Genomic DNA, 22047 nt, shown 5'->3' with positions numbered 1-22047 from the left:
GGGCTCGTCTGGGTTGCCTGGCGCGGGGCGGGTAAGGTGCGCTCGGCACAAAGCATCTTCGCTCCGGAGCGGGTCGGCCGCTTTTATGTAACTTGTCGCCTTCCTCGAACTGTGGGGCGGCGTTCCCCGGACGGCGGCGGGGGCTGCCGCCGGGCCCCTGGGAAAAGAGGGGGAGCGTCCTAGAGAGGTTGCTTCTGGCCCGGCACCTGCGGCGCCCCCGGCACCAGCCTGCGGCTCCCCTGACCCCCTGCGTAGGAGCCGGGGCCGCACTGCTCACCTGGCGCTCGGGGGACTGCGAGCCGCCTCGGGAGGTGTCCGCGAGGGCGGCTTTGCGGCGCGTGGGGGTGGGGAGGCCGGCGCTTCCGACCTCGGGAGTCGTGGTCCCAGCCAGTTCCTGGCGGTGTTTCCCGGCTCCTGCCGAGGGGGCTCGCTTCCTTGGCTTTCGCCTCTCATCTCGCCCTACTTCTTCCCCTCCCCCCTTTCCCTCTCCCCTCCATCCCCCGCCAAGTTCACGGCTTCTGCAATGCGGTGGGTGTGGTTACCTAGTAAATCGTAACTGGTCCTTTGCAGAGGGAGCCGTCTTTCCTTTCGGGGTTTTATACTTAGGAATCCAAAGTTTTCCAGGGCTTTCTCCTCCAGTTGCAGCCCAGGGTTAAAGTTGGAAAGAGGTTGTTGCAGAACAAACGGAATGATAAAGAAAACATGTGGTATTAATTACGTGTGGAGGCTCGGCTGGGAAATCCTGAGAGGGCCAGGCGGTCCTGCTAATGCACTGCTTCCATTACGTGTTTAAGTTGGTGTTTCAGTGTTTTTACATGAGTCTTGCAGTCCTGCAAAATTGCTTTTGCAGATATCCTACCTGACCTTTTTGGGGCCCCTTTTAAGGCTCTCTGAGGTGGCTAGGTGTACTGGAGCCTCCCTGCGTAGCATTAACCTCCCTGGTGGAAGAGTCCTCACACTTAAGTGCCGGAAACAACCTTTTTGAGTTTTACTCTGAAATTGAAAGCCTCAAAAGGGATCAAACATTATAAGATTTCGCTTATATCTGGGAGCCCCGGACTCAGGACCAATTACTGCAAATTCAGAGAAGCCCCTTTAAGAAAAGGGAGCACATCAAGCTTGAGTGAACTCTGGGGAATAGGAGGTGATTTATATCTTGACTCAGAGTTTGTAAAGCATGCATCTTAATTTTGGTTTCAAAGTTTTAAAAAACTTCAGTAGGAAGTTGTAAAAGAAAATAAAACCTAGATTGAGAAAAATTTGCCGTAATTTAATTTCACAAGGCATTGATAAAAATGTCTGACTACTAAAGACTGTCTTATTTGCCTTATAATGTTCTGGGTTTAGAAAAGCAGAATGTATCAGATGCACAAATTACTGCATCAAGTTTAGCTAATCCAGTTAAGGCAAATAATTTTTTGCAAAAAGAGACGTGTTTTGTGAGTGATTTATCAGTAACAAAAAGAGTAGCGACTTCCATTAGGTGAAGTATTCAGTGTCTCAGCAAAATGTTTACATTTAATTTTCAAGTTCTTTCTTCTTCCTGAGCATGATTTAGGTTAAAGGCAGTTTTTTTTTTGTTTTTTTGTTTTTTGTTTTTGTTTTTTTTTTTGGTCAGTTCCTGTACAGTGCTTGAACTTCGGCCAACTTTGAACTGTGTTGAAATAGGAGACCAGGGATTTTTTTTCTTTTTTTACTTGATCAGAAGCTATTTTATATATACATTGATTTTTAAAAAATTGTTTGGTCAAATGCACTAGGGTCTGCCCAAATGGAAGACAGGCAAGCCTTCGTATATTAAGAGATGTGATATTGTCATCATCTTGTGACTCTTTTCTGGATTTCCTATATGTGGGATTAAAATATGGCAGGAACTTTTTGACTAGGGTATTGTCCTACGTGTCATAGTATACATGTTCATCTTTTAAGTTAGTGCTTAAAAAAGTCTTAAAATTCACAAATTAGAATTCATATCCTCTTCCATGAAGTAAAACTGCAAGAGTAGGCTGAAAAATATACGTTTGTCTTCTGTGAGAATTTAACTATAATGAAGAGAGACGCTTCTAATTTACTTGCCTGCCCTGATCCTCTTTGATTCCTATAGTGTCTTCCAAGTATCCAACTACAGTCCCCCCCCCCCCGAATGTCCCCTTTATTATGGAGGATAGACTAACTATTGAAAACCAGGAATCAATTTAACACCACTTCATTTAGAGAGATCCTCGGTGATGCAGTTGCTACATCTATTTCTTTCAAAAGGCTTGCTAGCTGCTAATTTGCTGGGGATTCATCAGACACTCCTGAGGGTTCTGCTGTCATTTGCCTTGGCTGCAAAGAATTGTGTGCTCAGAAGCAATGACTGGAGCAGTGAAGTCATTGCCCTGCCTGGTGTTGTGACATCACTATGGCTCGAAGGAAACAAGGGTGGGGCAGGCAGAACCAGATGGTCTGAAGCATCTTGCTGGCTTTAACTTTGTCTGATAAATGAATGAGACTCTCCTTTCTCAAGTTGAACTGCGCCATCAGGTATTGTGTGGAGAATGGGAAGGCAGATGTGAATTCAAGGCTGTGTAGGAAAGTGTTCCATAGATCAAGGAAGAAGAGGGTTTTTTTGTGAAATCGTAGAAATGATGGAATATTCCTCTTATTGAGGAAAATACTATAATTTTTAAAGGGTCATTTAAAAAATTATCTAGAGAATAAGAATAATGAGTATATAATTATGTTTATGCACAGAGACTATATATATGTACAAATATATACACATATATATTTTTTACTATTCTTTGTACTAAAACAGCATTTTTGCTGAATTTTTGGTTTGGATAATTAGTGTCATCTTTTAAAAGTAGCTGTTGTCTATAAAGATAGTGTATTTTCTGGGTCGGCAGTACCCAGTACTCTTTCTGATTTATTTTTAAGTGATGTGATTGCAATTGGCAATTGGAAACGATGGAAAAAGCTAGAGATTTCACAGGTTTACTAGGTATCTGCAGTGATCTGGGGCAATTGATTTCTTTTTCAAGTTTTGTTTGGCAAATTATTTTATATCTTAACATTTTAATTGTAACTTAGATTTCTGGGGCACAGATGATCACAGACCCGTTTCACCCAAATTAGTATGGAATAGATTATAAACAGAAGGCTGAAATTCTGTAACTGTGAAATACAGTTCACGTTTTGAGTTCTGAATGCAGCGTGGTGTGCCCATGAAGAAGTGAAGGCCTATAGAATATAGTTGCAGATGTTCATTGTCTTTTTTTCTACCTCCTTGGTTAAGATGACTGTTGTGTATTTCATGTGAGTGTATTATGCATGTGAGGCCCTGGGCAATTCTTAAGTGGGTAGCTATTCCAGAACACATTTCCAAAGCAAGGGTGGGGAAATGGGAAGAATAACACAAATAGAGAAGTTGAAATTAGATCCCAGGACTACAGCTCACTTGGTGGAAATGTCTTCGGTATTGCATTTTTAGACCCTGTGGTGATTGGTTAAATTGCACACTTTAGAATGGTAAGCTTCTATTAGCACCAAACCTCTAATTCTTTTGTAATTTGCAGTACAGAGAAAAAGCTGACAACTTAATTTTTAGATGGCTGACATTTTGATACGTTGTTCTTCTAGCCGTTCCTTACGAACTTAAGAGAAGAAAAGAAAAAAAGCAGCAGAAAGGTCTAAATTGGACCTAGGAGAGAAACGCAATATTTAACCTGCCTCGTGTGTTTATTTTTCTCTCCAGTTTTCCTTGAGTGAGTGAGTGAGTGCATGATGTGAGTAGGGACTTATTTTTCTTGGAGCTTCCTCCCCAAACCAAGCACAGGTCTAAACACTTATAGCATTGAGAAAATATGTATGGACTTGCATGAAAAATGAAGCCATTTGTGACTTCATTTTTTGTGTGACAAAAAACATTTGAAAAGGCTTCAAAAGCACGCTGCTGTTTTTAAAGTGGGACTTATCGGGCCCATGTACGCAATCATTATTTTTAATGGCATGACCCTCTTCATAACAAGCTTGCAGTTCTGCCCCTAGCTTGAATGGGGTGGGCTCTGGAGACTTTCCCATATCAGAGAAGAGAATGCTGCAGGTACCAAGAGGAAAAAGAATGGCTGCTTTTACGGGAAGGTCTGCGGGCGGCCTGCTTCCTCTCCTGCCAGCTCTAATTGGTGTCATGGAGGACGTTGGTGTAGAGGGAATTCTCAGAAGACGAGGAGAGGGAGCTCTCTGAGTGAAGTGTGACAAAAGCTGAAAATGGATTAGGCCTGGGTGACGATCTTGATCCTGACATCGGACTAAAAGAGAGAAAAACTATTTTCCGTGATAGAGCTCTCCTCTTTGGTCACATTTGTCCATAGTGTTTACATCTGCAGACGGGATTTCTGTGTATTTATGCAAGCCCCAAATTTCATCATTTTAACGTGTCTGAAATGGGGACAGGGCTTACCGTTACTCCCAGCCATGTGGCAGAGGGACAGCAGGCGACTCATCTCAGTGACTGGAGCATGCATCAGAGATTGGAGATTGGATGGCAGTTGACTGGAAGAAAATCTCGGAGGAGTGACGGGCACTGGTACGAAATGGTGCCTCACCAGTGAAGAGACCGAGGAGGTGGCGTTGTGTGGAAAAGCAGAGCTAACAGTAACTGAGCCGGCCTGCGATTCAGAGGAGTTGGAAATCTGACCAAGAATTTGTGGGAATACCTTTGCCAGATTCTTTTCTTGTTGTTGATTTTTTAAATATTATTTTTGAGAGAGAGAATGCAAATGGGGGAAGGGCAGAGAGAGAGGGAGACAGACTCTAAAGCAGGCTCCAGGCTCTGAGCTGTCAGCACAGAGCCCAACAGGGGGCCGGAACTCACAGACCAGGAGATGGTGACCTGAGCCTAAGTGGGACACTTAACCAGCTGAACCACCCAGGCGCCTCAGATGGTTTTGTTTCTATGTGTTTATTTCTGCAAAGAATACCTAATATCCTAAGAGTTCTTTAAATAATTTGAAAATAAGAATTCCAACATATGAGTCACAGCTTGATTGGTGGAGTGCTGTATAATGTGATCTCTTACAAGGAGTGGTGTCATGAATTTTACAAAATCTGGTTTGTTACTTAGCGATGCAAATTTTTGTAAATGCGTTATCATGCTCAGTGCTTATTTATGTGGCCTGTTCTGGGTATTAGTATTCTGTTTGTTACATGTGTCCCTTTATAGGAAACCTCTATTGAATGGTTTTCATTTTCTGTTTTGGTCCTTGGAAGATGGTTGGACTTTGATGGAGATTAGTCATTGAAAAGACATTCCTGATTAGGACACTCCAGCAGGCAGCAGGCCTAAATTTAGCTGGAATGTAGCGTTTACACTAGGGAGTAGTAGGAGACAAGCTGAAGGAGGAAATGTGGGGCCTGATTGTGGAAGGTTTTTAGATACAAGGCTAGAGAATATTTTGGGCTTTACTAGATAGTGGGGAGCCAGTGAGGGAAGTTGAGTAGGGAAGAAGGGTATTTACCTGGTGATGAAGGTAAAATGTGTTAGAAGAATAGAAGTCTGGAGGTAAATGGTCTTGTGTTAATGGCCTAATCCAGAATTTTTCAGAAATGCATAAGGATTTCTCCTCTCAGTGATTGATATTTTGGCAACTCCATTTATTCTTTTGTGGTCACATATAGTCAGAGATTAATTGTCACTTTTGGGCTGTTTTGAGTGGAAATTAGATAGATGGAAGATAGGAAGATTTTCATGCTGTTTTATCCTTACAATTAAAATACCTTTGTTATTTGAGATTTTTAAAAAATCGCTTAAAATTGCTTAAATTCTAAAATACTGAAAAAGAAAAAAATCTCATCTTCTCAAGTCAGCTACTTTTAATATTTGGGCAAACATCCTTCTGAAGCTGTCTCTTGGAGTGTGTAGTATACCGTGTGGGTCCTGGGGTCAGACATGGGTTGGGCTTCCAGTCTCGCTACTTCATGGTTCTGTGACTTGGGTCAAGTCTCTTCTTTGAGTCTATTTCGTAATTTCTAAAACGACCATAATGCTTACATCTCCAGGATATGAGAATTAAGTGCTACAACATATGCAAAGTACGGTGCATAATCCCTGATGTATAAGTGCTTAGTAAATAGCAGTAGCTTTATTTTGGGTATGTACAGATTCTAATAGGTACATAATATTTTACAAGAATAGATTTCTAGCTTAAACGTTAATATGTAACCATTTTCTTTTTTATGTAACAGCATGTCCTGGGAAGCTTTCTTTTGTATACAAATCTATATCTACATCATTATTTTTAATGGGAAATAATAATTTTCTTTGGGTCCTATACAGTACAGGTGAAGGATCATTACTTTAATGATGGCGGTTATTTGAAGTCTTGTCATCCAGCTTCACCTCCTCCTGCTACTTGGTGCCTGAACTTTTCATCATTGTCTTGTAGCGCACCATCAGAGGGCTTTAGTAAGACAGGGCATTTAGCAGAATTAAAATCTCAAATGGCAGTTGTGTATATCTCAGTATTGTGTGTGCATATTAGTTATAATAAACTAAAACAATTGTACTTCAGCCATATATTTCTGTGTCACAGACGAGGAGTCTGGAGTTCTCTTGTCCAGCAAGAGAGAGGGTGCAGAAGTAAATACAAGAGAGGCTAATGTACGGGAGGAGACAAGAACCCTGAACAGGGGTTTCATCTCCGTATTTATTGAGCACTCAAGATACTTCACACGTGATGAATGTGAAGAAAACAAGATCTTACACACATGGTGAATGTGAAGAAAATCTGACAGTAATAATTGTGTGTAAGAAGCAAAGGGTCTGGGGGGCAAGTGGAATTGGTGATAAAGGTACATTGGTGCCAGATGGAAAGTAAATTTCTGCAGGTGATACAAGTTACTCATGATCCCATTATAGTATCTCGCTAGCTAACCTCAGGCGCTTTCACCCTGTGTCGGCTTTCCGCCCTAAGTTTTTTTCTAACCCATTTATGTAAGCAGGACCTATTTCCCCACATTTCTTGATTTCTTTTCACCTGCAATGTATAGTCTGTGCACAAATGATCTCCACCAGCACAGCTTAACCTTCAGGTCCCAGGTACCCACTGTCTCCCCACATGCATCCTGGCACATTCCAACAGGTAGCAGACACCACGGCCTGTAACTGAACTGGACCCTGAATTCAGAGCCCAGACACTGGAGAGTCTGGGATAGTTTAGGAGGTGTGGTGAGGGCATTGGGCTTCCAGAGACAGTTTTGTTCTGATTTCTGAACCCTTCCTTTGTCCTCAGCAGTGAGGGTGAACAAATGTCAGACTCAGTTCGCAGATTTCCTGCAGGTTCTCCCAGGATGTGGGCCACCCTGTTATTTAATGGACTAGCCCATGTTTTTGACCCATTTTAGGTTTGCTTGAAATCCATCTGGTTTTCCGTACATTCATGTGTCTGAGGAAAATAGCTTTATGGTCCCAAGATGGCACTAACTGGAATGGTGCACCTAGACTTCCACTGAGGTGATATTATGGAATCTGAGCTTGAGGATGGCCTGGAAGTTGCTTGGTGATTTGTATCTGGAGTTACTCAGATCATGGAGAGAGAATTCTTGATACTTGTTTACTTTATGCTGTTATCTTGTGCTACTAAGTGCTGACTTTTATTAACATGAGCTTAAGAGGAATACCATTAATGGACAAAGTATGGGGTTCAAAAAAGTATAGAAGCTGACTGGTTTGGCTCAAGGAGTTCGGAAAGTTCTTCCCCTTAAACCCTGAAGTCGAGACAGCAGTAATTCATGGGGAGGAGCTATGTTGTAGAATAAGATACAGTTAGTTGGAGTAGATATGGGTTGAAACATCTGCTCACCTTCACTTAGGTAAGTCAGATTGCTTTATTTCTCCAGCCAGCGTTTCCCAGCTATAAAATGGTGGTGGTGGTGGTGCCAACTAGAAGGCTGAGATGACACCTCTGGACCCAAAGACCTCTAGAGCCATGTGTAATGAGAGTAGGCACACAGTAAACATTTTCCCATTTATAAACTACTTTATTGTTTGCCTACTTCACTTGTTCCTAGAGACCTGTTAGGAACTGTGAGCCTCCGAAGCTAAGTCTGCAAGAAGGTATGGAATTCTGGGGACATTCCACTTCAACCTCCATAATCCAAAAGATGACCCTCAATGAGGCTATAGACTTTGATCAAATTTGCGACTCCACATGACAGTCGTGGAGGTTTGTAAGGAATTAGCCATGGTGGTGTTCAGATTTTCATGTGTAACAGAACTAGGGGGGGATTTGTTACAAAGCAGTTTCTAGGAACCCATCCACTCAGGTCTGGGGCTGGGTCTAAGCATCTATATGTCCCAACAGGTGCTTTAGTGGATGCTGATCCTGTGACTCTGGACTGCATTTTGTGATTGCTACCTTAAGGAATCTTTTCTTGACACCTTTCTAGTTTGTTGGCTATTGTCTGGTGAATATGTAATCTGGAAAGAGGATACACTAAGTAGTACTGATGTTTGAGAGAGTGCTCAGCATAGAGAGCTCTGCTTCGTTTTCACTACGGCTGGCCCACCACTTACTCCTTTTGTGGCCCTAGGAAATTAACTTTAAAGACTAAGGACGTTAGGATTACAGGTTAGTTTTCTTACCTGTTAAATTGAGATGATGGTAGTTCTGTAGCATAATGGTCGGGAATATTAAATCAGTAAGTAAAAATACGTGGCGCAGTGTGTCTTCAGTTGGGGATAGTTTTCTTGCTTTTAAAATAGTGTATAATCAGTGGAGAAGATACACTTCTATGAGTAAAGGTGATTCTATTGATCAAAATCATACTGAGCTATTTGGGTCTTATAGATATTCTTAAACTGCTATGAAGTTCTTAACTTCTATATGTGAAAATTAAAATAATTAAAAGCTTTGTGCAAATGTTACTATTTTTAGTGATCTCCCATAAATGGTAAATGGCCTGATTACATAATGATGCATGTTAATTAGCATTATTTTTCTATATTCCTGTCTAAGAAGGAAACACTTCTCACTTCTCTATGTAGAGAAGCAACAAGTCACTTGTATTTCATACTTAAGTTTACAGCAGTTTGTTAGGATCTAAAGATGAATTCCAGAGGGAGTTTCCAGACCTTGAAGCTGTAGCTGTAGTGTAGCTTGAAGTGTCTTAAGAAGCTTTCCTGAGAGCATGGATCTTGGTATAGAAGGACAGCAAGCGAGAGGAGTTATTTAACCGTCTTCAGACATTGACTTTCCTCCCTCTCATTGCTGTGTCTCCAGATGTCACCAAACTTGCATCTTGGAAGGACCCGTAAGACTGCCTTAACATTAAGACAATATATGTAAAGGATAAAGGCTGGAATATACAAATATTAGTAAATTGAATTTTATAATCTATTTTTCTACTTAATTCCCAGTAAAATGTTCCTCTGAGACATTTACTGGTATTATCGGTTCACCATCCTACCTGTTTTTTCCACATGCTCTTATTTAAGAGTTGGATTTCAACCTGGTGATCTTGCCTGCAACTTCCCCTGGCTAGAATCATAATAAACCACCTCCTGTGGACTTCCTGGTGCACCAGAGAACTCGTGTTGCTGGTCAGATCGAACACAGCCCCCTGAAGGAGCCTCTCTAGTCTGCCCTTGGCCGCTGTCCACACTCTGTCTCAGTGAATGTTTTAACTGCCCTCCGAGGTGAATCCAGGTCTTCTCCACCCAGGCCAGCTTCTGTCCCAACTATTCCTTCTCCAAATGACTCTGGTTCAAGTGTCTGGCAGCCTAAAGAAAGAAGCAAAACAAACCAACCCCGTCTTTGACTCCGCTTCCTCCTCAAGCTTACTGCCCTTGTTTCTTCTCAGCTGCTTGGCGGTGAGCCAGACTTCTTTGAAATTATGATTTGTCCAAGCAGGATGCTCATTTGGCAACTGTGATAGTTCATTTTAAGACTCACTAACATATACCAAAATATGCATCTAGACTCTAAAGACCAGTGGCGTGTGCCAAAACATAGCACTTTGAGTCTTTGTAAAGTTTTGTTGCTTTTTTTCATTTGTTTACTCCACAGATACTTAGGGAAGGCTCCTTAGGAGCCCGGTCCCTCACCTGGTGCTAGGATTACAGCGGTGAGCAGGACAGAGCAGACCTCTGCTTTCCTGTTTGCCCTGTATTTTAAGGAGGGGGACAGGCCAATAAGCAAATAAATATGACAGAGAATGATGAATGCTCTGAAGCAAGATCAGATCACAGTGACTGTGGGTATAGAGGACTTCTTGAGATACTGTCCTTTGGGGACTTTTAACATTTTATGAAGTCCTTCCTGTTTGTATCCCTTCTCTTCAGGTATGACACCAGTTCTCCGTTGTAAGTGGCCTGAGGGCAGGAACTGCATATGTAATCATCATGTGTCTTTGGGTCAGATCAGTGCTGAATAAATCGCTCACTCTTGCCACCCCTTTCCTGTACCTACTTTCTTGGGCTCTTATTTTGACCTCGAATACACATTCTCCTCTGTCTTGTGTAGTTTCTTCTCGTTTCCCACTCAGATGTCGACCAACTGTGAAACTAATGTTGTTTGTTACTTAAGTTTGAATGTGTCATTTTATAATCCTTAAAGAACGTTCTCCAGGTCGTAAAAGCTTTTGTACTTATGAAACCTACATCTGCCTCTGAGCCTAACCCTCTTTCCGCTGCCCCTTTGCCGAGTTCTGACTGCGACTCTGGTTAACGGGATCCAGAACCTTGGCTGCGTCCCAGCTCATTCATATTCTGAAGTATCTCATGGGTATACACGGCAGACCTGTCCAAAGGCTTGTGTTTATGTGTCATGTGGATAAAAGAAGCCCCTGAAACTCTGAGCGAGAGCTCTAAGTTTTCAGAGCAACCTCTTTGTTCTTCCTGTAGAATTACTGGGATGAGAAGGTACGTAATTGATGTGAAAGCACTCTTCCAGCTGTGAGGAGGCATATGATCATAATCAATAGTCTTGGTAGGGAGTTAAGATGGCAAACATTAGGGGAAGGAACATGTTTGACTTCTTTCATGCTCTGCTCTCACAGTTCTGCGTCTTCATTTGCTCTGCTCACAGTGAAGTGTATGTTGAGTACTTACCAAGGACCAGCACCATGTGGCTGTGGGCTATAGAGCGGTAGGGAAACGAACAGCAATGCTCCCTCTCCTGCGGCTCCCTGGCACCCAGGGCGCAGAGATAAGTAATTGCTTGCTTGGCAGTCCCCATCTGCCATGACCGGTGCGGTAATACGGGAATTGGGGCGCTAAATGAGACAAAGGAACTTCACCTACCCAGACTTGGGTGTGTGGTCCTGGAAGGAAATGACAAGATGTCAGACCTACGACCTGAGCACTGTGATCTACATCGGCACATGGTAGAAACAAGGGAGGGCCTGACAGGGTCGAGGGTGGACTAGAAGGGGGTGTTTGAGGTGACTGGGCAGCAGGTACAAAGGCCCAGAGGAAATAGGGAGCTAAGTCCTGTTAAGGAATTAAAGGAAATTGCCTCTGGCTAAGAAGCATGGGATCCAGGGATACTGGGGAGAAGATGAGATGAGCTTTGGAGGCAGCAAGGGTCAGAGTTCAAGGCCCCATGAGCCATAGCACCATGTGGGTGATGTGGAGGCAGTTGCCCTGTTGGAGAATTTGGTCAAATGTGATTTTCAGAAAAGTTACTCTGGCTCTTGTAGTAACCTAGGGAATTTACTTTTTAAGGGGCAATGTATCAGTTATAGTTAAAATTACTGTTCTTGAGTCATTTGTGTGAACAAATGAATCCATAAACGTATTAATAAATACTGATACCACAGAGGTCTAGATTTATAGCTTTGGGAAATGCTTACCCTTAAAAAATTTCACTTCGTTTTTCTATAAACTAAGAATAATCACACTCAACAATAAATCAGCCCTTCCAGCATCCCTGTGTATAAGTCTTTAGGATGTAGTAAGTACTCACTAACTAGAAGCAGTATTACTGTCCAAGGAAGAATTCAGTGTAGTTTGAAGTAAAGCCATGGTCATGGAGATGGAGGGAAGTGAAATATTTAGAAAGTGTTTAGGAGATGGAATTGGGAGACTTGGTGATGAGTCGGGTTTGGGCGGTAGGGGGAGAGGGGAGTGGCCCCACTTACTGTCCCTGAGTTTCCATCCACTGGGGGAAGGCCTGGGGTCATGGTGGGGTTGGTGATGGTGGCACAGAGGTCAGGAATTGGGCCCAACGATCCTGCGGGACCTCCAAGAAGAGATGTCCAGGAATCTACCCACTGGAGGGGACAGCTTAAGGTCAAGACTCTGAGTCTTTAAAATAGGAAAGTCATTAAAGTCAGGGAAGATGAGTTTAGTAGCCTAGAGCGAGGACCCTGGGGGAGATGTTTCAGGAAGGAGCGGTGTCCGAGGCTCCTGAGTACCTCAGAGATCCCACTCCCGAAACAGCTTGGCATTTAGCGGCCTCGAGGCCAGCCAGCTCTCAGAAACCCAGAGAGGTGCCCATTTCCCTGCTCTCCTTTTTCTTCCCCCAGCCCAGGGCATCCCAAGGGTGGGGCGGACTGCAGTGGGTTGAGGAGAAGAGGAAATTAAGCAAGTAGGAGAGGCGCATGCAGTGGCAGGGCTGGGATAGCCGGGCGCTCATGGAAAGACTGGACGCATGTTTGGTGAGGTGTGAAACGCCATATGAATTTCTGTCCACAAGTGTTGGTTTTTTTTTATGGAAGTATATAGAGAAGCAAAGGTGACATTGCTAAAAATATTTACCTGCTGTGTAGAGAAGGGGCTGTATTTAAAATTGTGACGGGCAGCTTAGTTTAAAGCACTGAGCATAGATTTGCTGTATTTTCTTTTAAATAGCCCTTTTGTGTAGACCACGAAAGGTTCTAATTTCAGAAAAGTGCCAGAAAAGTGATGATGGCCTTTTCATTCCCTTCATTTGCCCCCTTTCTCCTCGTGATAACAAATGATCCTCCGAGGGGTAAAATATTCTTGATCATAGCTGAGCACAAGTCCTGGTGCCGCCTTTTACTCAGTGGTAAATGTCAAGATGACCCATGGATGGTTAAGAAACTGGAGGATGCTGGACAGGGTTGAGGATTCTTTTCTACAAACAGTGCAAAACATTTCTGATACACAAAAAGGTTGAGGAATAGGCTGGTGACCGTCTGTGTCCCACCGTCCTGCTCAAGGAGCAGAACACGAGTGCTGGGCCCTCCCAGGCTCTCCTTTACAGTTGTGCCTCCCTCCCTCTCCTGAGCAGACATTTTTCTGGATTTGTGTTTAGCCTGATGATGACTGTTCTTTAGTACTTTCCACATTACTATGTATAGTGTCGCCAAATTATTTGTGGTATTGTGTTTAATGTTTAAACAACAAATGATGCATGGTATATATATTATATATATATATATATATATATATATATACACACACACACACACACACATATACACACACACACACACACATACACACACACACACACACACACACACACACACACACACACACACACACACATATATATATATCCTTTAGCAGCTTGCTGTTTTCGTCTGTGTTAGTTCATGAACATTGACATCAGTAGTGTTCCGTGGGGCATTTCTTGTTAGTGAGGACCGAATGTGTTAGCCAATGTGCATGGCTTCCTTACCCATCTTGGAACAGGGTCATGCTTCCACCTCAGCGATGTGGTTCTTGCTGTGCCCTGGAACATTCTCCACCAGCATATTTACCCAGCTTGCCTCTGGCACATAAGCCCCCACCACCTCTCATTCCATCCAGCACTACCTGTTCCCCTTCCCTGCTTACATTTCTTTATATTAAACATATTTTACTTTATGTTTCTTGTGCATCTGCCCCACCCAGAGATTATCAGCTTCCTGAGGATAGGACTTCTGGCTGTTTTGTTCACAGACATAAATTGCAGCTCTTAGAACAGTGCTAAGTATGTAATAGGTGCCCAGGACATATTTGAAAAATGAAGGAATTGTTTATGGGGCACCTGGGTGACTCAGTCAGTTGAGCATCTGACTTCGGCTCAGGTCATAATCTCTCAGTTGACGAGTTGAAGCCCTGCGTCAGGCTCTATACTAACAGCTCAGAGCTTGGAGCCTGCTTTGGATTCATTCATTCATATTTTCTGTGTGTGTGTGTGTGTGTGTGTGTGTGTGTGTGTGTGTGTGTCTGTCTGTCTGTCTGTCTGTCTGTCTGTCTGTCTTCCTCTCTGCTCCTCCCCTGCTCACTTTCTGTGTCTCTATCAAAAATAAAAAAATAACAAAGAAGTTTTAAAAATTATTAAGTGAAGGAGTTTAAAATATAATGTGAGACAATCTCATGAACTTATGAAGGAGAAATCTAAGTCAATCTTTGACATTTAGTAGCTCTGGTTTAGTTAAGTGATTTAATTTTAAATTATAAATATAACCTTAAAAAGTGAGATTATCTGATGAGAAAGCTTGCCCGTATGGGGTGCAGGATGATCTTGGGATGTAAAAGAACTGGTACGTGTGCCAGATCAAGACATACGTCACTGAGCTGTGTCATGCTTCCAGAGTGACAGTTGGATTCCAGTCATTTTCAATTAACTTGGACTTGGTATTCTTGATGCTCGTTAGAATATCGTAATTCACCCCCTCCTTAAGAATTAACACTTGCACGTTGTCAGTACCTTCCCAGACATACCATCTGGCCTGCCCCCTTTTTTTCCCTTCCAGTTTTAGCACAGTCTAAGGTAAACCGCTTTTTTCCCCCTTACCAATGAATATTCCATTGTTTTTGTAATTTAGAAAATCATTTGTACATCTCTCGTGCTCACTCTTTGTGCTGGGAAAATCAAGGTGCAGTTGGTTTTTAATTCTGAGCTCTTCAGGGAAATATCAAGTAGATAAGTGAGGTTTTGATTAGGCATGCATTCTAATGAAAGAAAACTGAATGATAATTTTTCATTTGGAATATATTAGGAAATAGTAAGGTATAAAGATATTTGTGTTTTCATATATGGCAAAGTCATCTACAAGTTAAAGAATTTCTTATCCCAAAGAAAGTTTTCATTACTGTCTTCTCTAAATTTAAGTATCGTGTCCAAACTACAGGAGGGTGGAAATCCAGAATTTCTCTCTTTCTAGCTCTAGATACTTGGCATCGGTGAAATGGAATATCTCTTTTCATTCTTAAATTTGTTTCCAGTTACAGTTGACTTTAAACAAAACAGGTTTGAATGCAGGGCCACTTCATGTGGATTTTTTCTGATAAACAGTGTTTTCTGATTTTCTTAATATTTTCTTTTCTCTATCTTTATTATGAGAATACAGTAGTACACATTACAAAATATGTGTTAAATGACTTATTGGTAAGGCTTCCAGTCAACAGTAGACTAGCAGTAGTTCAAGTTTTGAGGAACCAAAAGTTATACACAGATATCCAGCTGTAGGGGATGGTCAGTGCCCATAACCCCTTATGTTGTTCAAGGATAAACTGTATATTCCTTTTTTCTTGATGCCAACAGTGACCTATTCCTTCATGAGGTTCTGAGATTAGTGTGAGTTGGGCATGTCTGTTTGAAAAAGGAGAGCTGACTGCTAAGACGCCACATTAGATATTCTTTAACAACTGACGATGTGGGAGTCCCACATCCCCCATAACCCTCCCTCATGAAGTTCTCCAACTGATGGCCCACAGAAGTTGCTTTGCCCAAGACATCCAAGTGCTCCACCCCATAGGGTCCACCTGCGGTTGGCTTCACAGAGTCTAGAATGCCTGATGGCAACTGCACCTCAGTTTGAAGCCATTCTTCTTTAGTGTGAGCTTTAGTCAGGACTCTGTCTCAGGCCCAGGTCAGCAAAGCTGATGTTTTGAAGCTCTCTTGAAAGAGACTGTGATGACTTGAGGTCATTGTTTTTCTGGCTTTCTCGTGAAATGGAATTGTTTGGTGGAACAGTCTTGTTTCTTGGTGGTCTTGTATCTGATACTGAAAAGAAGATGAAATTAAAACCACTTTAGTAGAAATACTAGCATCATTTTGATCCTCATAAGCCTTAAATATGCATTGACTATTTCTCCTATAGAAAGTGTCTTTCTGGAAGAGGTACTAGAGACTGCAATGATTTCAATGCATATGCCTGATAAAGAGAAGTTCATTGAGTGGTAAAGAAGATGTCAGTTTTAGGTATTCCTTAATAATGCAGGATCTAGAAGACCTGTGTGCTTGAAGATCATTCTCATACTTTTAAGTCCTAAGAAGAGGGAATCTTCATGCTTTGTTATATATGTAATATCTATATAATCAGGCATAGGCATTATGATTATAATACAGTATTTATATGTGTTATAATCATTGTGGGAGTTAGGGATCAGATTTTCGACAGGCAGTTATTTGTCTTTATACATCATACAGTGTGTATGTTTATTCCCAGCTCAGTCACTTTTTTCTAACAATGCTGTCATGAGCACGCTTTTGAGAGTTTCTTTAAGTGTTTATTTATTTATTCTGTTTTTGAGAGAGGGAGCAAGTGAGTGCAGAGCCGGGGGAGCGACAGAGAGAAAGGGAGACAGAGGATCCAAAGCAGGCTCTGTGCTATGACAGTCGAGAGCCCGATGTGGGGCTTGAACTCCCAAACCATAATAAGATCATGACCTCACTTCCAGTGAGCCACCCAGGCGCCCCCCTTGTCAGTTTCTTAACCACAGTTTCTTCACCTGCAAAGTGTGGATGGCAATACTAGCCTTGGGTTTATGTGACATTTATGCTCATGCTAAGTGCATGTCCAAAATGGGAATTGTAGTAAAGCTGACCTCATTGTGTTGCTATACAGGCTATTAGTATTACTAATACTTCATACAGTTGGATTTAAAATGCCAGTTCATGGAACAGCGTGGGTCCACGGGAAAGCTTTCCTAGGCCGTGCTGTCGCCTTTGGACAGACTCCTCATTGCTTTGGTTGTCCGGCCCTTGTTTTGACCACTCTGGCCCCTGGGCTGTCCAGCCCTGCTCACCTTGGGCCCAGCAAAGAGTAAATGTTGAAAGGGCATCAAAATCGAAGAAGGGGAACTTCTGTTACTTGGCTGCTCTCACTATTGCATATTTTTTGGAGCGGAATGATATGAAGTGTGGCATATCTGTCCTAAAACTGAGTTCCCTGCAATGCATGATTAAAGTGAAGAACTGAAATAAGCTAGACAAGTGATCTCACCACGTTAACATTTGTCATGTGCATCTTTCAGTCTGACCAGCACCTGCTCCCTTGAGCTCCGGAGAATTGCTCCGGACTCCTTTCTTGTGACTATTTGGGGCTACCAGTACAGGCTGCCTGTTCCCCGGCTGCATTGGTAGGCTGGGCACCCAGGCCTTGTCTGTCACACCTCTCTGTCCTGGCCATGTGATCCAGGCCAGCTCAGCAGATCCTCCCTTGATCTTCTATAGATCAGGTGAAGCGGCCTTAACTTGCTGAGTGGTGGAAATAGAACAGCGTGGCCTCCTTGTGCACCCCTCAGGGCATCATGTCAAAGGGAGAGATGACATTATATTTTAGCAATGTAGAATCCCTGATCTGCCCTGTTTCCTGAAAATGACCCATAGAAGTATTCTGTTTATGTCTATTAATTAAGGATAGTAGGAAAGCAGCTGTTAGCAGTATAATATTGTAGTTAAGAGCCCAGCCAATTACTGTCTGCATGACCAGAGGAAAGTTAAATAACATCTCTGTGCCTCGGTTTCTTCATTTGGGATTAGGAATAACATCCACTCCATAGGTTTGTTATAAGAATTAAGTAAATTAATATATTTAGAGAAATGTATGTATATACACATATACATATGCATTTATATATTTGTAGGTCATTATAAAAATATATACATGTTTTTAAAATCCTTATTTTAAAACAAGTTTTTAAAACCAAATAAAAAAAACCCTAGTAAGGGGTATGATCTTGGACAGTCTTTCTCAAAGAAGACAAACTGATAACTGAAAGGTATTAAACGTCTTTTAAGTTGAATACATTTTGAAAATTAAATGGGGAAGGATTGCATTTATTTTGCAAAAACATAACCTAATCCTTTTAGGTACAAATTTATGTATACATGTATTTTTAGCAGTTTGAGAGTATCCATCTATTTCTGACATGGATTGTTGGTTTATTGTTTCAGTGGACACAAAAGCTGATTTAAATAGTTTGAAAAAGGAAAAAGAGACTTCATCAGGAGGAGGCTGTGGTAGTCTAGATTCAGAGAAAGACATGGGGGCACAACGATTTGGAGAGATCCACTTTGAATACCTTCCGTTCAGAAACCATTGTGGGCAGTGTTTGGCTCAGTAGCAACGACCACCATTTCATGTTCTATGACGTCAGTTGACCAGTTTGTGAAAGCTGAATGTATGGAAACCATTGCCTTCACGGTAATCGTGGGCCTTGTAGAAGGGACATAGACCAGCCCTCATGGAAATTGTAGTAGGAATCACTCCTGTATCCCTGCTTGCCTGACCTATGATGTTTTGGATATTGGGTCCTTGATATTCTCTTTCAGTCTTGAAATACAGTCTGTGTAATGTGATTTGTGGTGCGCTGCAGTAAAATGGAAAACTTGTCTATTGTGTCTGCTGCTTTGCTTGGTTACGTTTCATTGTTTACTTATTTGGCTCCTCTTGCGAAGACTTTTAGGAGCAATGTTAGTTTTTCATGGTTTCAAATCGTTGAATGTAGACATGGGTCAGAAACCAGGGGAATTGATGTGTTCTAAAGGCTTTGAACTCTAGTAACATTCTATGGTGAGCAGGCTGATGAATGCACTTATGTGTTTTTGAGGTAGAGCACAAAACAATGAAACATACAGTCTCTAAAAGATAGTCTGTCGAGTATGCCTTCCAATGGCAAGTACTTTTCATCCAGATCACCATTTACGTCTACAGATACACACTGGTTGTATTATTACTATAGTGTATTATTATACTGTAACTATAAATTTCTGCTTGGTATTGAAAGGAGTAAATGTTGCTGTTCTATAAAGCTAATGCTTTTAGTTGTGGTAAACAACGTTCTGAGGTGCATTGTTTGATAATGTTTGAGTTCTTGCTTCAAGGTAAACTTTTGTTTATATTGTATATTATGATTAAGGCTTTTAATGGCTGATGTTGAAATTAGTCAATATCTCAACATCTCATGACTAAGTTAATCACAGTGATATTGAGTGCCAGCTAAATTAGTATTTATATTAATTCATTTATTTGCCAAATATTTTCATGAGAACCTATTATATCCCAGACACTTTACTACACAGTGGTGAGCAGAAACCAGAAAATTGCTGCCCACATGGAGCTTCTATTCTAGTCTGATTTTCTGCTGTCTCTTAGCCTGCAACATCTTTGTTAGGTAGGTATTATGCCCAGTCTCTAAATCCTGAGTACAAGTTTGAGCTTTAAACTCTTTGAACCTGGAAGGTGAGGGAGGGATGCATGGGTGACATTACCTGGAAGGGAAATAATACAAAAGTTAATTACTGTTGCATTTTCTAATTTTGTTCCCTTAAGTGATGAATGTCAGTAAGAGTGTTATTCTGTGTAACACTGATGGAGAGAAACTAGTTTGAAGTGGTACTGTTTTTATTATTTAAAAAAATTTTAATGTTTATTTTTGAGGGGGAGAGGGGCCCAGAGAGAGGGAGACACAGAATCCGAAGCAGGCTCCAGGCTTCGAGCTGTCAGCAGAGAGCTCAATGCGGGGCTCAAACTCATGAACTCCAAGATCATGATCTGAGCCAAAGCTGAACGCTTAACTGAAGCCAGACACTTAACCGACTGAGCCACCTACGCGCCCGTCTATTTGTTTTATTATTAATCAGATTTCACATACTAGTTCTTAGATACTTTTTTTAAAATAGCATTTAACCATGGGAACATTAGGTTTAAATTCCTGGAAAATATTTGGAGGACAAGTTTATAATTTATCTTCAATTTTTTATTTGATTGGCAGTGACCTTAATAACAAAGTAATATTCATACAGAAGATAGATTATTATACTTTGGCCTTTTCTAGCCAGAACATTTTTAACTCCTGAGGAGGTGCTTAACCATCCTGACCTCACTCCCTTGCTTTCTAATATGAGGCAGGCAGCTTAATTGTCTCTCCTAGATTAATACTCTATGACTCAGAAACATGTCCAACTAACAACTCAGAAATAAATCTGTTAACCTAGTTTATTTGGCCTTGATTATATTTTCCATGATTTGAAGCCTGTTTCTTTTGGGGGCATGTCTGGTTTGACACCCTTGAAACGTCATCAGTTACTGTGTCTTGCCATTTGTCGGTGTATCATGAAGCCCAGCAATGCAGGCGGAGATGCAGCCGTGTGTCCCGGACAAGATCCATGACTTGCCTCGGAAGACCAAGCAATCTCACTGCTGAGCCGCACTTGCTGCTTTAATCCACCAGAATGTTCTGGGCTTTGGTTGTCCTCACCCACATTTGCATTGCTGTGGATAATGATATTCGTCATTCTAGTGACTTCCATGAAAATTGACCAATGTACAGTTGGGTAAACAATTACTGGAGGAAAAGCTGTTACTCAGCTGAATCCACCTCAAAGGTAGAGGGACGGTACAGCCTTTCTGTGGAAAAACAAAGCGTATGTGTTGAAAATAAAGCAGATCCTACCTCCACTTCTGGCAGAGCTCCTACAGCGACTCAGTGAGGAGACCTTGCGAAGGTGTCTCAGCATTGATCTGCGGAGCCCGCTTTGCAACTCTGGCGTGGGCGACACAGAGCTGGTGGCTTCAGCGTGGTCTTTTGAGAAGGGCATCCAGTAGTTCCATAGGAGCTAACCTTTGCTCTTAAAACCTACTTGGGTGGTACGTGGGTGGCTAGTCAGTTAAGCATCCAACTTTGGCTCAGGTCATGATCTCACAGCAGTTTGTGAGTTCGAGCCCTGTATCGGGCTCTGCGCTGACAGCTCAGAGCCTGGAGCCTGCTTTGGATTCTGTGCCTCCCTCCCTGCCTCTCATCTACTTGCTCGCTCTCGCTCTCTCTCTCTCTCTCTCTCACACCAAAATAAATATTAAAAAAATTAAAATCTACCCAGCACTTGATTTGTTGAGGTCTAGCAATTCTTGGTTACAGGCGATAGTTTAAGTGATTGTTTCCCTGAGAATTTTTGAAAAGGAGAAAAATGAGAGACGAGATAGACACATCAGAAGTAATTAGGGGTTGGATGGGTAGAAAAGGAGTTTTGTCATCATTGATCTCCCCCTGCCTTTACTGGAAATGGTACTGAGCAGTTGGACAGGCTGGGAGTCGTGCATGTCTGCACCTGAGCGTAGGGCCCGGTCGCGTGGACTGTGTTTGCCGGGAATGTGATGTGTGCTTTCACCGCAGAACAACTGTTGAGGATTTGTTGTTGTTTCCGTCATGTTTTCCTCTCCTCAAAGCTTTGCGTGAGTCGTTTTCCCTGCAATTTTTCTCTCTTATCAACCCTATAATTTTATTGTAATAATTCACTGTGGGATGTCACTTGACACACAGCCGAGCCTACGTCTTGGCGGAGCAAACAGATTGCCTGCTAATTTGCCAAACAAATGGGTTCAGACACTTTTTTGTGAGCCGCTGCTTATTCTTTTCAACTTCTGAGATCCTCGTACCAAAAGGAGAAATTCAAATCTTTCCATTGAAATACTCCTTTTTATCTTCAAATACATGTCCACGTAGGACATTTGTTGCGTTATCGTTTCTCAGTGAAAGCACGGGAAAACCCTAAATGTCCGTGGGGGGAACCAGTTGCCTGAGTGTTCACATCCCTACAGTGGCCAATGGTCAGTGTTAAACATTAGGGGATTGTTTCATCCGTCTAGTACGGAAACTGTTAAATAGTATTCACACTATGCTGCTTATTCGGTAGTTCTTTCAACAACTATTTACCGAGTATCCGCCATTGAGTGCCAGGCATTATTCTGGGAACGGAAGATAGAGCAGCGAACAAGCCAGTAAAAATCCTTGCTGTCCTGGTGGTTGTGCTGTAGAGGTGAGAAACGATATGTAAACAATAAATTAGTATAGAACGTGGGAGATCTGAGAAGTGTTCCGGA

The 22047-nt window shown here is 42.1% G+C and overlaps 1 protein-coding gene across 13 annotated transcripts in view; it reads left to right on the top strand.

Moving 5' to 3' along the window:
* The window catches only part of EPB41L3 (erythrocyte membrane protein band 4.1 like 3), a 143723-nt gene that overhangs the window by 471 nt on the left and 121205 nt on the right, over nt 1–22047 (top strand). The gene's annotated exons all lie outside the window — the stretch shown is intronic.

Source organism: Suricata suricatta, chromosome 14, assembly GCF_006229205.1.
Source record: "Suricata suricatta isolate VVHF042 chromosome 14, meerkat_22Aug2017_6uvM2_HiC, whole genome shotgun sequence".
Taxonomy (NCBI): domain Eukaryota; kingdom Metazoa; phylum Chordata; class Mammalia; order Carnivora; family Herpestidae; genus Suricata; species Suricata suricatta.
This window is presented reverse-complemented; position numbering and strand designations above follow the sequence as displayed.